The sequence below is a fragment of the Cimex lectularius genome, unplaced genomic scaffold (genome assembly GCF_000648675.2).
Source record: "Cimex lectularius strain Harlan isolate CLEC.00 unplaced genomic scaffold, Clec_2.1 scaffold13, whole genome shotgun sequence".
Lineage (NCBI taxonomy): Eukaryota > Metazoa > Arthropoda > Insecta > Hemiptera > Cimicidae > Cimex > Cimex lectularius.
Window position 1 is genome coordinate 68954 of NW_019392649.1, and position 16869 is coordinate 85822.

Sequence of the window (16869 nt, forward strand, 5' to 3'; positions counted from 1 at the left end):
TACGGTCTACTTTCCTTGTATAATTCAACTTACTTCCTTCTCCTCGTTCTTAAACAATTTGCAATTTTAGGTTTGAAAACTTTGTTACTTTATTAGTAAAAAAGTAACGTTTTTATACGCTAAAATAGAAATTTTGATTGTAAAAAATTGCAATACTGGCTATTTAACATTCACAGTACTTTTAATTCATTGTTATATTATTTTATACTTTATTTAACTTTCGAAAGTCTTTTTATCAAACAAAGTTGCGTGGTATTTTTTTAAAAGGGTAATGTTTTTATATCAAGACTGTAAAAGTCTAATGAAATTTTAATTTTACGTTTCTATCTTAATTAAGTTTTAAAGCTAGAAACAGTTGGAAGAGACGGATATCACGCGCTGAAACTTCGGCTAAGACCCGACCGCATCTTCTGTTTGCCGTTTACTTCCCACCAACTCGAATTTCTCTTCGTCAAGCACTTTGAGAACGAAAAGTCTCAATTATTCGGCAATTTCGGAATAAAAAGAAAACATAGGGGGGTTCGGTTTGCACTTATCTGTGAGAACTTTCAGAAGTAAATGGTGCTTTTTATACAGAAAATTCGTCCTTTTGAAATAATTGTTTCATCTTTGAAAACTTGTAACGACGTTTGTTATATACGAATTATTATAAAATAACTTTCACATTATTAGTGCTTTATATGACTAAGCTTTTGCCAAAGTTGAGCCAAAACATTCATTAGATTTCGAGGTCCGATTGAAAAAATAACATTTTTTAATTAATTAATCTTTATGTAAGCTATTATTGGTAGAAAACCCAAATATCATAAACTATGCTCTTTTAATAGAAAAAAGATTAAAAAGCCAGTTTTCATATATCCCATCCAAATTCTGTATTAAAGAACCGTGTTAAAACGAAGGGAAAACTAAATTTTTTTCAATTAATTAATCTTTATGTAAGGTATTGGCTGAGATAGAAAAGTTAGTGTAACGAACGGGATTCGAACCCACTGCCTTCGGCTAAATACGCCGCTGCTCTACTACTTGAGCTATCGCGACTTCGATCCACTCGGTCACTAACTTCCCATCCCAACCCAATCTTTCGAATTTTCCCTCCTTTTTGCCATTTTTCATCGAAGTGACGATAGTTCGAGTGGTAGAGCAGCGGCGTATTTAGCCGAGGGTCGTGGGTTCGAATCCCGCTCCTGCCCGTTGAGTGTATATTTGTAATTTTTGTATGGTTTAATTTCCTTATGAAAGAATTAACTGCAAAGCAAGACGAAAATAATGTTTTGATAAAATATCTCTGTTATAGAACACTGAACCGATTAGTTCAAGGTCGTTTCAGAAAAAAATTAACAAAGAAGGGAAAAGGCCTTTGTCAGAAAGTTGTAAAAAAAGTTCGTGAGCTTTTACACTAAAGAATATTAAATGAAATTAAGCCTCAGATCTTGGTTTACTGCCCTTGCGTCCATTGAACTATTTACAAAACTGGATGTTTTTTTTATCTAAACACTCTTCCTGGCCTGTTTGTAAAAAAATATACTTATCCATTTTTAATATTAATTAAACTTTTTTGTCCCGTTAGGTTCTGAAAGAAGAAAATCCGCTTACACGGCATTTGAATTTACGAAGCTTACAGATTATCGTCGTTCAAATTGAACTGTTACATCGTGGAAGATTTATTAACGATATCTTTCCTTTTATGCTGTTATACACAGTACACAAAGCAAAATTAATGGCGTTTATCTCGGCCGTTCTTATTAACGAATATGCAACGAGATCATGTGAACCCATCAATGATCAGTGGTCATCGAAGCTTTGTATACACATACTATCCTTTGATCCATATATTATAGTAACTGGGTTATAAAATGAATGTGTACTTTTATCTAAATAAAAAATACCCTTACACATTTTTTAGACATAACAATAAATTGGTAAACCGCTTATTGAAGTAAATATTCCTATGAAATGTGAATGTTATAAAAATTTATCTTTAAATGTGAACCCATCAATGATCAGTGGTCATCGAAGCTTTGTATACACATACTATCCTTTGATCCATATATTATAGTAAATATAGTATAAAATGAAGGTGTAAACTGTTATATAAATACAAAATTGCCTTAAAAAAGTTTGAAACAAAACAATAAATTGGTTAATACACTAACAGGCAAAAAATTCCACCCAATTAATTTTTTTCATTTTCTCGATAAAAGAAAATTCTCCCCTTATATTTTCTCATTGTTTCTTTAAATAAATATTTATTTATGCCATCTTTTAAGTTGGGAATATTAATTAGGCGTAAACACACTTAATCCTTAATCCAAAACAAGGATAATGGATTTTTTTCAATGTTTACTTTTTACGTAATTTATAACTCACTAATTTCGTGGTCCGCTTGAGCAATTAATACATTACAGTTAATTAAGGTTTTTAGTTGAGATGAAAAAAAGTCTCGATAGGTCACGATAGCTCAAGCGGTAGAGCAGCGGCGTATCTAGCCGAAGATCGTCGGTTCGAATCCCGCTCGTGCCATTAACTTTTTTTCATCTCAACTAAAAACCTTAATTAATGGTAATTTATAATGTTTATTTCGTCTCATTTGAATTCTGAAGCAATAAACATTGCTTAGTTTTCATCTTTGCTTTCTTAATTTCAATTTTTTTAACTTAAAAATGCGATTTAATGCTAATTTAATGCGCGTGGTGTGGCAGTTATTGATGATGGATGTTCCATCAGGTATGCGGCCCGACGAAACACTGCGAGACGCCGTTAGACGTTTTCGAGAAACTAGGTCCTACCATAGAAGGCCCGGTTCTGGACATCCTAGGGTAACAGAACCACAGGATGACCGTTTTTTGACTTTGAGAATTTTGCGAAACCGTCAGCTTAGAGTTGTTCAAGCGATCCAGCAGTTCGAGCTGTCCAAATTATAGACGCACTGCTCGAAGAAGGTTAAATCAATATGGACCGATGGCTTTTCGCCCCTTATAAGGACCAGAATTGACCAGAGCACACAGGCACGGCCCGCATTTTCTCGAGACACTGCCATTGGTCTTTGGTCGACTGGTCTACTGTTCTTTTCATAGATGAGTGTACATTTGCTCTATAATCTCCAGATGAGCGTAAATGAGTGTGGAGAAGGCAAAACTGAAAAGTACGAAGCCTGTAATTTTTCCCAAGCTTATCTTTTCAACGTAGCACAGTGATGGTGTGGGCGTAAATTTCAACGTAGAGTCCACAGAGTTGGTTGTTCGTGGAGGGTCTATGACGGCCAATTGCTATGTAGATGAAATTTTAGAACATCTGCGTTGCATCATCGTTATCTTCGATTAAATCACCGACAATCCTATTCTAATGTAATGCCCGTCAACATGTCGCTCGATTAGTACAAACGTACCTTCAACAGCATAACATCAGGATCTTAGCCCGGCCTGCCAGTTCTCCAGACATGAACCACATCGAACATTTATGGGATAACCTCAAAAGACAATAAAAGAAAGTTCATCACTTCCTGATACACTCCACGATCTTGAAAGCATTCTTCGTGAAGAATGGGCTAACCTCCTGCAAAGAGACATTTCCAGACTGGTAAAAGATATGCCGAGGCGTCTTGTAGATGTAATTAAGTCAAGAGGAGGAAATATGCGATATTGAAATATTAATTAAAAATCTAAAACAAAATTAAAACAAATTGTATCTGTCCCTATTTTTTTTTTCATTTTCTTTAGAATTTTAATTTTTTAGACAAAGACTCAATTATTAATCGTTAAAAAACGTGAAACTTTGATTAATATATAAAAATATATACAAATCAAGTTATATTACATGTGGGCGGAATTTTTGGCCTGTCAGTGTACCTCATTCAAGGCTTGAAATTCACACTCTTATGAAATGTGAATTTTATGAAAATAATTTAAATTTATTATTATTATTTTCTAGCAGTGTTCACAATCAATCTTATGGGATACCATAATATACGGATAGCTGGCCTCGCTGGCAGGTCAGTCAGACGCGATCCTCCTTGTCGCCATCTTCAATTTTGTTCCCGCGTTATTTTTGTCAATATTCATACGCAAACGCCGGCAAATCATGTGCGATTTTATCATTGTGCTTGATCTGTTCTTTGATTTAGTGATTATCTCAGGATTGAATGGGGAGCTGCCTACCCTGATCGGTCGTTACCATGGTCGGGTTTTGACATGGGTAATCCGGATACTTCCGTTCTGTCGTCACATGGATAACTTGAAGTGGAATAAACTCTAAATATTCGATGACCTTAGACCTGATGATGACCTTAAAGCAGGTTGAAAGCTTGGCAAATAACAATTGAATTTGTTTTTTCATCCTGACCATAGCGAGATACAGATAATTTGTGATTAAAAAAGTCGACGATACATCTAACACTTTAAACTATTTTTGTCAATTCAAATCTCTTTTTAAAGGTTTGGAAGGGTGGAGTAATTCTAATTAAGTAGTCTCTCGTTATAAAAGAGTCTTGACTGAAATGCCTACACTTAAGATGTCGAAAATGTTTCTGACAGATCGACCTAGCAAGGATAGACGAAACGATCAATATTGAACAAACTTCTGTTTCACCACACCACAAACAACCCGGAAAACTTACAATTTGACACCCTTTTTTACACATACGTTTTTTCGATTTCAATTGGAAAAATATAAATGATATTGTACATAAAACGTTTTATGTATATTGCCGGAATATAAAATGAAAACGTTCTCCACTCGACTTCGAGGATCAAATGCTTTCTGTAAACAGTTTCATGTATTCAAGGGACATTCTTTTGGTTACAAAAGATGAAAGACATTTTTCTGCCCTTTTAACTGGTTTAGACGCGGCAACGACACGGCCTAACCTGGAAAACTGTCAAAGGATAAATTTCGTTGTCATACATGTAATAATTTATATGGAGGATATTTTTAATAGATGTTTTATTTTTGGACTCTTTATTATGGGGCATATTAAAATTTGATCTGCCAAGGAAAAAAATTGAATTATAAATTAGGGTTATTATGGTAAAAGACCGTTCTAGTTTTAATTATTAAACTTTTACTGTCTAATCTGGCAATATTGATTGGCTTTGACAATCATGCATTTTTATTTTGTTATCTTTATTAAGTTTTTTTTTAATTTTGTTTCATTTTTAAGCTTGCTAATTTTATTGATCAGGCATAAAATATAAAAGTTATAAATGTTAAAAAGTAATTACAAAGAAAGTTTTTATTGAAATGGTTCTAAGGAAATGAATGGTGTTTTTTAAGGCCAAAATGCATTTATAAAACTTTATTTTAATCAACTTAATTTAAACAGTCTGAATTTTTATATTTCTGAAAAGTATTTTCCTTTTCAAAATTGTCAGTAAGTAACAGATAAGAAACAAACACAGCCTTTAGGAAATGTGGAGGGTGTAGTAATATTTTTATTTATTTACAATAAACAAATTTTAACGAATTCAGTGTATAAAATTTTTGTTCGGTCCTCGTGGTTTCTACATTGTTGTAAATAAAACGTATGTCCTGTTGATCATTTCATTTTTTGTTAATTTATTTCCTAATGCAAACTCTGCAGACAGTACAGTTTACCTCTGATATTTGGACCGGGTGAAAGTTGAAAATGCAACAAAGTGCGCTTTTTTGTTTTGCCCATCGGCAAAACAACAAATTGCACTTTTTTTGTTTTGCCCATCGGCATCGGTAAAACAACAAATTGCACTTTTTTGTTTCCCCCATCGGCATCGGCAAAACAACAAATTGCACTTTTTTGTTTTGTCCATCGGCACCGGCAAATCCTCTTAAATCCAAGAAAAGGTCGGGGTCCTCCGCCTGTCCTATAAATTCAGTTTGCTTGGTTAACTCACCAACCTCGTTTTGTGACGATTTGTGTCATGTGCTTTCTCCCACATAAAATATGTAAATGTATCGTGATAAGGAGTACGAATATGTCGTGAAGTAGTTTTTTTTTATATCTACGATGTTTGGGAGTCATGGGAAAAATTGAGTTCCGCAATTCCATTAAGATTGAGGCGGTCTGAAATGACAAATACCAGCATTGGACGCTTACATCACGAAAAGCCCTCGTTTTCCTTATTTACATCTTTAATTCCGACCTGCTAACGATATATATTCCTGCCATTTGGAAATTTTCCACTATAATTCCAAAAATCAAACAAAACCTCAATCTTTCTTCATTCGACCGCCCTATCACTCTCCAACCTATATTCTCAAGAAAGATTAAAACGCCTATATGCTATCAATGAATCCTAAGAAACTATTCGGTACCACCAGTTTGGATTTAGGTCCCTACACTATACAATCCATAAATGTAGTCGCATTGTTGAAGTCATTTCAACTCTCCTTGAGAAAAAGCAGTGTTGTCTGTATGTCTTCCTTCACATTGCTCAAGCCTTTGACCAGGTTATGCTCCCTGGAAATTGATGGAAAAGGGCATCATACACACTACGTGTAAAATTAAAATAATTGCGACGAAGATCCAATAAATTAACTTCCCACTCAGATATATTACACTGCCACCTGTTTACTTTAACGGGATGTCATTACCACCTGTGGAACACGTACGTTACTTGGCACTTCACCAGGACAAACGACTTACATGGAATCCTAAAACAAAAACTAACCAGACTTTACTAACTGTTATCACCACTACTGTCCAAACAATCCAAAATTCAACTTAACTAGAAAAGATTGATATACACCATGGTTCTCAAACCTATGTGGGCGTGTTTGTTACCCTTTGGGGGGGTCAACCAAGCATTCCAACACCCAACGCATCCACAGATTTCATGTATCATCTTAAACCGAGATATTTATATTCACTTCGTTTCATGATAAAAAATTCCATCAATCCCTTTCCACATATCCCAATGGTCCATTACCGGCATAAGCTCAGTTCCACTACCATCCCAGACTCTCCGTCGTGAGTCGTCCATTGCCGTTTACCTTCAAGAAGACGTCGATCTAAATTAAATTTTGAAGGGAACTACTACACACATAGGACCAAACTATGAAACTGATTAGTGCTTACCAGTAGATAAATGGCCGCACCCGGCAATGGTCCCTGAAATAAATGAAAACCTTGAAGCAGATTAACACAGGCGGAAGCAAAATGAACGGCCAAGTCAGTTACGCAGTAGTCATTTTCAAAGATTCAACCAGGATTCGCTAGGAAAGACATAAAATGGAAAGTTGGTGTTCCAACAATCAAGCCGAACTTCTGGCTACTCTCAAAGCTTTTACGTGGCTAGAGGGATACAATCCAAACCCTGATAAAAGAACAGCCACACTGTGGACAGATAGCCAAGAATCCCTGGTCTCGATTCAGGACTGTCAAAACCACTCGCTTCTTGTTGAAGAAATCAGGCAATTGGCTTTCCGCCTAGAAAATACCGACGGTTGGTCTATAAGCATCAATTGGATAAAAGCTCACTGTGGATTCACTGGAAACGAAGCAGTTGACACATTCGCCAACAGCAAGGACCAAATTAGCTTTTACCGTGTGCCGATTAGCTATGTACACGAGACAAGAATGCCAGAATAGATGGGAAAAACAATGGTCGGCAACAAAATGGCTTAACATCAGAAGGTTCTTCCAAACGTTAACTGCCCGAGCAAACTCAACCATTAAGCACCATTATAAGTTGACCCAAGTATTTACTGGGCACGGGAAAAACCGAGCATACCTTAATCGGTTCAAGATTATAGAGGCCCCAAAACGTAATTGCAGCAATCCAGAGAAACAGAAATTAGATCACATACTGTTCTACTGTACTTTATTTGTTAAGCCCATATCAGAGTTTGATCGGTACGTGATGACAACGGGAGGCGCCTGATCACCAACGAGGGGTTACACATACTTACGAAAATTCCTCGACTCTATAGACTTAAATTTACTGTGCTATACCTGTGAGGATAAGTTAAGACAAAATTAGAATAACATTATTAATTTCATTGCAAACAAGGACCATATATATACATAAAAACGGAATTATTTGATATATTACAAGCACACTTATTATAAGCATGTAATATAAAAAGGGAGCATGCAGTAAATTAAATAAATAAATAAATAAATATATTATATATTTATATATATAAACTGTACGTCGACTGAAACGCCGATGGCCACGTAATGCCCTTCGTACAGACGAAAAAAGTTGAATAAGTGAAATCATTTATTTGTTCAATAATAATGAAATAAGTGGTAATAAATACCAGTGGAGTCAGTTTTACAGATGTAAAAATCGATAAAAAGAAGAAAAATATATTTATGCTTTATTAAGGCACTGTCAACATAACAACGGAATGTTACACATTGGTACATTTCGCATTTATTTAACAAAATGAAAAAAAAGTTGTAAATCATTTAAATCAAACTTCAAAAAACATCAGATTAAAAGGCCGTTTTAAAAATTGTAGGCATTTCAAATTTTTATAAAGTCAAAATGGACAATTTTCATGTTAATTAATTAATATTTATATAAGGTATTTGTTGAGATAAAAAAGTAGTTTGAAAAGTCAAAAGTTTGATTGAATATAAAAAATATATTTTGCCTTGTATAAATTCACTTTTTTCCACATCGTACATGTATTTGTTAAATTTAAACAATTTAAACCCCAGGCTCTGAAGATGATCTCAATAAAGATCGAACCGTTAGCACGATAAAGAAAATGTTTTTCTGAAACCTACATCACACCAGACCGCATCTCACGATTTCTGAATAATTATCGACTAACGGTCACTAATCACCACACAAAAAGGTAGAGTCACGAGCGGGATTCGAACCCACGACCCTCGACTAAATATTGCCTATTTACGTAACAGACAGCGAGATTAGGCGGACCAGTAAAATATGGTGCATTTAAACTGCGGTTAAATTGGATAATAATAATCGATCCGTGCCCCAACAAGCAAAAAAGAAAAACAAAACTTCCACTTTTCACAGCGAAAATAAATTTTATGATTTTTAGATAAAGTGTGGTTGAGACGGGGCTCACACCCGCAACCTACGGCTTTTTTTATATAATAAAAAAAATTATCTAATATTGCATTTATTAGTATTTATTATGTGTGTGGTGATTAGTGACCGTTAATCGATATTTATTTAGAAATCGTGAGATGCGGTCTGATGTGATGTAGGTTGATGAAGATGATTTCAATAAAGATCGAAACGTTGCCACGATAAAGAAAATGTTTTTCTGAAACCTACATCACACCAGACCGCATCTCACGATTTCTGAATAATTATCGACTAACGGTCACTAATCACCACANTATATATTAGTTAATTGGAAAACGTTATTCGGTCAATCGGACCACGTACTCTACTGAATTTAATTTTAATTATACAAGAAATTCCGGGCCTAAGTGCCATGTTACTACATGGTATTTATTAGTCACACCATACCATATGTACCGAAACTCCCTTTCTAGCAAGAGTGTAATTTGAATGTATGAAGGGAGTCTTTTCTAAATTTCAAAGGTCAACGAAAGTAAGACTCACATCGCCATTCGGGTTCTAGGTCCGCATGCATAACAGCGGTTGAAAGATTATTTTTAGTATTGACCGCGACCATATTGATCCTCGCCGACGGAAATAGGTGTAGCTCGCAATCCAATTCTGTCTACAATAGCCGATCTCGCCATTAGCTAAGTCGCTCTTTTTTTTTAAACTTCCTGTCTTTCTTTTTTTATAAAGTGCAAGAAGTGCCGGGGCCGAGGGCCTTTTCGGATTTACGAGGCATTTTCTTGTGCTAATTACCCATTAAGCGGAGACCCTGACCCCGGACCAAATGCGACTTTTTAACGACCCCGGGCATCAAACGCGTTTTTTTTCCGCCCGAGAACGACTTCCAAACCCTTGCTGGAACATCTTATCAAATTTCTTTACCCATTTCTCTTAGACAGTATCACTTATTTGGAAAACTTTGGAAAAATTGACCGATTAATAAAACACATAAACTCATTCTCAATGTTTGCTGAATAAATTATAGTGTTAGAATCTTTATAAAAAGTTAAATATTGCATTTGAAATAAAAAAAATATTTCTTTCAATTAATTAATCTTTATGTAAGGTATTGGTTGAAATAAAAAAGCCAGTGTGCCGAGCGGGATTCGAACCCACGATCTTCGGCTAAAAACGCCGTTGCTCTACCACTTGAGCTATCGTGACTTCGGTCCACTCGGACACCAACTTCCCATTGAAAAATGGAAAAAAGGAGGGAAAATTCAAAAGCTTGGTTAAGATGGGATGTTGGTATCCGAGTGGATCGAAATCGCGATAGCTCAAGGGGTATAGCAGTTGTGTAGTGGCGTATTTTGCCGAAGGTCGTGAGTTCGAATCCCGATCGTGACACTGACTTTTTATCTCAATCAATATCTTACTTAATGATAAATTAATTGAAAATAAGTTATTAGCTCAATCAGACCACAAAACCTAATGAATTTAATTATTCACATTCAAAACGTTACACCAATAAAAAATAAGAATGACTGACAATCATAAATACAGATCGCAAGAATGAAAAAAAACCGACCCTCAGCGGCCCAAAAGCACCGATAAACATTGATTTCAACTGCAAACGCAAACCACCCTTCACGACCGTGTAAAAAAGGCAGGTTTTACAGAATCAGACACATTGATGATGGCCATGATATGATGGATGATATGAAGAAATTGGTTTAACAGGCCCACTCAGAGAAGACATGTAGGACGAAATTGGCCGTAACGATCAATTTACAGGTTCAATCACCAAGCAGACCACTATTTTGTCACGATTTTTGACTTTTTTTAAAGTTATTTAATAAGAAAATAATGACCAAATAAAATGCATGCTTTTTTTTAATGATGCCTCTCTTTACTATCGTTTATTGTAAACACTGTATCTTAAAATCACAATATTCACTTATCTTTGTTTCTTGCAATTTTAAACAATATCAACCTTTCGAATTTTCCCTCCTTTTTGACATTTTCTTCGAATGTCGTGTAATCAGGATTCGATTCTCGGCGACAAATGAAATGGCCGCAGAGATCCTTAGTGAAGATATACTTCATTTTACTTATTAAATATATTAGATTTCGTGGTCCGATTGACCAAATAACTTCTTTCAATTGATTAATTTTTGTTAAGGTTTGGTTGAAATAAAAAGCTAGTGTAACGAGACGGATCCCATATCAGGGGGTTCACGATAGCTCAAGTGGTAGAGTAGCGGCGTATTTAGCCGAAGGTTGTGGGTTCGAATCCCGCTGGTGACAGTAGCTTTTTTATTTCAACCAATACCTTACATAAAGATTAATTAATTGAATGAAGTCATTTGGTCAATCGGACTACGAAATCTAATGGATTTAACAAAAAATAAAGTTTCTACATAGTACGCCACACCCTGTATAATTTACAAACTAGTAAATAATAAAGCTCGTGTTAGCAGGTAAGCATTCGTGTTGTGTCCAAATATTTTACATACAGTAGTTTAGTGAAAAATGAGCACGGAATTTTCAACATTCATCCCATGGACTAATTAATAAAATTTAAAACCTTCACAAGTTTTTTTTAATGTTTCCAACAATATTTATTTTTATACTATAATAAATTTGTTGACATGTACAACCTCTCCAGTAATAGAGACTCTGGTCCGTGATGTCTGGAGATTTTCTCGACTTAAAACCATGCTTTTAAGAAAAGAAAAATTAATAAGTAATATTTTATTCAAATTTATTATTTTATTAAAGAAAAACTAATTAACTTACTCGAAAAGTTGACTCTGAAAATGATGAAATTGAACTGATTTTCATTATTTTTAATCTAAAGAGTGTAAAAGAATGAGTGACACTCTATAAATTTAATCAAAGAGTAAATAATGTTTTTACGGTTTAGGTTAACTTTTTATAGGTTAATTTTCATACCTAAGTGGTTAAAATTGTTTTATTGGAAACAAAGTTTAGTGATTTATGCGCTTTGGCCATTAAGCATAAAGTGCATCTGCAGGATGTAGTACTTACATAGGCTGTTTCTCACCTGGCAGACAGTATTAATAATTTTGCAACCAACCGTTGACTGCACACTCCATCAAGTCCGGTGGAACGACAAAGCCCCTCTCTCCACCAATGTTCCGGACGTTTCAATTAAAGTTCCGCCACAAGTTTTCCGCTAATTTTTTCTTTACTAGTTGTCCAAATTTCTGACGTTGTCAATCGCAGTGGGATTGACGTTGAAAAACAGTATGTGGGTCACCGGCAGGTTATTGTTTGGAAGGTTTAAGCAGTTTGGCTATTTATGATAAATTGATTTCTTTCGACATGCAAAAAAAAATTTCTTTTCAAACATTCCAATATTTTGGGTATAAATAACACTGTGCATAGGATGGTTACCCAAAATGTGCTTTCAAACAAAAATATAAACGTATTCGTAAAACAATTGCCCTTGAGGAAATTTCTTTTTATAGGAAGAAAACTCTCTTATGTAAATAAGACTCCAATTTGGGAAATATGGTCCGTTTCCCTTTCTTTTAGATCTGAGATGTTTTATCAATTTCCTATCCATCTTGCATAAATAAGGACTCGATAAGAACTATAAATAGTTTATTTAAAATTAAATTCACAGCAAAAATTCTAATTTTAAATTGATGATTTATGATGATGAATTATCATTAAATATATTCATTTTACACATAAAATTAATAAAAACCATTTTTTCATATGTCTCACTCAAATAAATTCCATCTTGAAATATTCATCCTTCACAGAAATGAAAGAGTTGGTTTGATAACATTTCTGGAAATTAATCGGATCGTGCAACCCAGAAAATTGCATCAGTGCAGTTCAGAAATATGGTTCATTTCCTTTTCTTCTGGATCTGAGATGTTTTATCAATTTTCCTATCCATCTTGCATAAATAAGGACTCGATAACAACTACAAATAGTTTATTTAAAATTAAATTCACAGCAAAAATTCTAATTTTAAATTGATGATTTATGATGATGAATTATTATTAAATATATTCGTTTTATACATAAAATTAATAAAAATCATTTTTTCATATGTCTAACTCAAATAAATTCTATCTTGAAATATTCATCTTTCACAGAAATGAAAGAATTATTGGTTTGATAACATTTCCGGAAATTAATCGGATCGTGCAGCCCTGAAAATTGCATCAGTGCAGTTCAGAAATATGGTTCATTCCATTTTCTTCTAGATCTGAGATGTTTTATCAAATTTCCTATCCATCTTGCATAAATAAGGACTCGATAACAACTGTAAACAGATTATAAATTAACCAGGTCTGCATATTGGCATAAACGTGTTGTTTTTTAATCTTAATATAGACCAATTCTGGGTCCGCCTATTTTCGTTGTGTCTGTCGTCTCAGGTAGATTGGTTTGAAAGACGTCCGACGGCGTGGCGGCTGTCTTAAAGCGAAATACGCTAAAACCTATTTTCTACCAACGAATTTTAATTATTAAAGCAGCATGTCTACATTTATAATATTTCTAGGCTGACGAAAAACAAATTTGTTCACGAGAAAATCGTCCTGGCTGTAAGCACATTATTTTCAATTAGGTTAATATCCTTTTTTAAGCATAATAATATAAAAATTTACAAAAGAATATTAATGAACGTTTAGCCCAGAAAAAAACCGAGATTATTTTTCAAGGAAAGTGGTTTGTATTATTAAAAGGTTAAGATTAAATATCGAACCGTTCCAGGCGAAGTGCATGTACGGTCGTACCGAATCGACCTTGGCTTATTTAACACGGCACAAATCATTGTTTAAGCACGAAACCAAGTCTTAAAAGCTCTCTCGAGAAGCATTACTCAGCTTGGTCTCATTGTGTTGGCCCACTGGTGACAGCGTGATTGCCTGTCGGATAATTACCGTTAATACCCATTTGTAAAAGGGATCTGAACAGGGCATTGTGATCGATAAAGCATTTTTTTTAAACTGGCTTTAAATGAAATTTCAATTAGGTTGACAGCGACATTTTCTTAAGAGTTCACCTGCTTGGGTAGAATAAAAAAATATATTTAGTTATTCAGAAATCGTGAGATGCGGTCTGGTGTGATCTAGTTCCAGAAAAACATTTTCTTTATCATGCCAACGTTTCGATCTTTATTGAGATCATCTTCAGAGCCTGGGATTTACAAACATTGTAATAAATATATTTAGGCCTAATTCAGAACTGAAAAAGCGATCCTCGTCATCGATTTAAGTCCTTGTTCGCAAACAGACATTATCCGTTAAAATTTCAAAATTTCTAAAATACAAACTTCGAATTATAAACTTCATACAATTTTGACATAGCGTGCTGAATTTTAAATTCTGTTTCTTCACAGATCACATTTAACAAATTATTATATATTTTAATCATTTAAACAAATTACACAGCTTTTATTAATTTTATATTATATATGAGTATTTATTTTTTAATTCAAGTTTAAATGGGGTTAAAATTTTTGTGTTTGGAATCTGGTTTCTGATCAGGTAGAAAAGAAGTAGACTCTGTGATGACTTGACAAGATTTCGGCCTTTATAAGACCATCATCAGGGCATCATTCTATTTCTCATATTAACATTACAGAACGACGAAAAAAACCCGGCGACATCGACTACGAGGTCTCGAAGTACATGAGGTTGGTTAAGTTGAAATTACGACAAGTTTTGTCAGCAAAGACCTTTATCGACCTGTATTTTGGGTAGACCACTTTCCTTGGGAAAAAAACTTTTTACCTTTTCTCGTCATTCCGTAATGATAATATGAGAAATAGGATGCGACCTGATGATGGTCTTAAAAAGGCCGAAAGCATGGCAAGTCATCACAGAGTCTACTTCTTTTCTACTGATCAGAAACCAGATCGTCGTGGTCAATTTTTTTTTCATCGAGTTAAATTTTTTCATTAAATTCACTAATTTCGTGGTCCGCTTGACCAATTAATACATTACAATTAATTAAGGTTTTTAGTTGAGATGAAAAAAAGTTAACGGCACGGGCGGGATTCGAACCCACGATCTTCGGCTAGATACGCCGCTGCTCTACCACTTGAGCTATCGTCACCTCGATCCACTCGAATTTCAACTTCCTATCTCAACCACACCTTTTGAATTTTCCTTCCTTTTTGCCATTTTTCAAATGTCGTGTAATCGGATTGGATTCTCGACGACAAATGAAATGGCCTCGGAGAGCTTTAGTGAAGTGTACTTCATTTAATTCATTAAATTACTAATTTCGTGGTCGACCAAAGTGATTGTTTAAATAAAAAACAATAAACTAAGCAGACCAGCATTGTTCCAATCCATATTCACAAATTGATTAATTAATTTAATTAAACCAGACAAGAGAAAAAATAAATATTTTTTTATTAAATCAAAGGCTGAATTTATTGTCAGAGTAAGCAAAACCGAGAGAAAACGACAATGGAATATTAATTAAAAATCCATTTCCCTATTTATTAATGTCAGTTCTAGTTTCTAGAAGCGCGCTAATAAAGTTGGAAACTTCAAACTAAACCATTTTAGATAGGATTGTGCGAGAATTTCCCTGAAAAGGTTTATAATACTTGAAACTGTTTTATCTTTATAGTAGGGTTATTTGATGTGATTTACGGCCGATTGTGGCCGGTTTAATAATTCGGTTCGACAAATATCTTTTGTTCAAATAAAAACGGGATCTGAGATGCAATAATGTTTTGAAAGGTAATTTCCCTAAGTGTAGTTACCGGCAAAACGTCAATAATTCAAAGTCAATACAATTGATTTTATTGTAATAACAAATTGTCACAAGTGGGAAATTATCAAATATATATCATTTCACGGCCAGTCGAACGATCGGTCGTGACGATAATTTCCGAAAAAAGTCGAATAAATTATTTCGAGATAAAACGTTTCAAAACGAATTGAAAAATGATCAATTTTAATAATCTCTTCGGTCTATTGACAGTCAATATTTTTATAGAATTGTCTGGAAAATATATCAAAGTGTTTCGTTTGTCGGAAAAATACTAATCATGTTTATTAATTTGTGTGGAAAAATGATTTTTGCATTTTCTGAGTGTTATAACTATTTAAGAGCCCAAATTATTTACATTCGATCCAACAACAATCAAGACAACCAAAGTCATCAAAATATCTTAGAATTAGAAATGAGAAGATTGTATGAAAAGAAGTTAAAAATATAGTAGTTTAGAGAAATAGAGAGTGTATGTTAAAGAGAACTTCAACTAATCATTCTTTCGATGTAAGGTCTTGGTTGAGATAAAAAGTCAGTGTCACGAGCGGGATTCGAACCCTCGACCTTCGGCTAAATACGCCGCTTCTCTACCACTTGAGCTATCGTGACCGACCTTTTTCCCTCAACCAAGACCTTACATACAATGAAAATGACAAAAAAGAGGGAAAATTCGATAGGTGTAGGTTGAGATGGGGAGTAGGGGTCCGAGAGGATCGAAGTCACGATAGCTCAAGTGGTAGATCAACGTAGTGTTTAGCCGAAGGTCGTGGGTTCGAATCCCGCTCGTGACACTAGCTTTTTTCTTTTGTTCAATACCTTACATAAAGATTCATTAATTGAAAGAAGCCATTTGGTCAATAGGACCACGAAGTCTAATGGAATTAACAAAAAAATAACGTTTCTAGATAGTACGCCACACCCTGTATAATTTACAAACTATTAAATAATAAAGCTCGTGTTAGCAGGTAAGGTCGAGAGTTCGAATCCCAACCTACAGCCTCTTTTTTGTCATTCAAATGTCGTGTAATCAGGATTCGATTCTCGGCGACTTACGAAGTGGCCACGGGGAGCTGTTTATTGAAGTGATACTTCATTTACTTATTAAATATTAACCCATTTACGT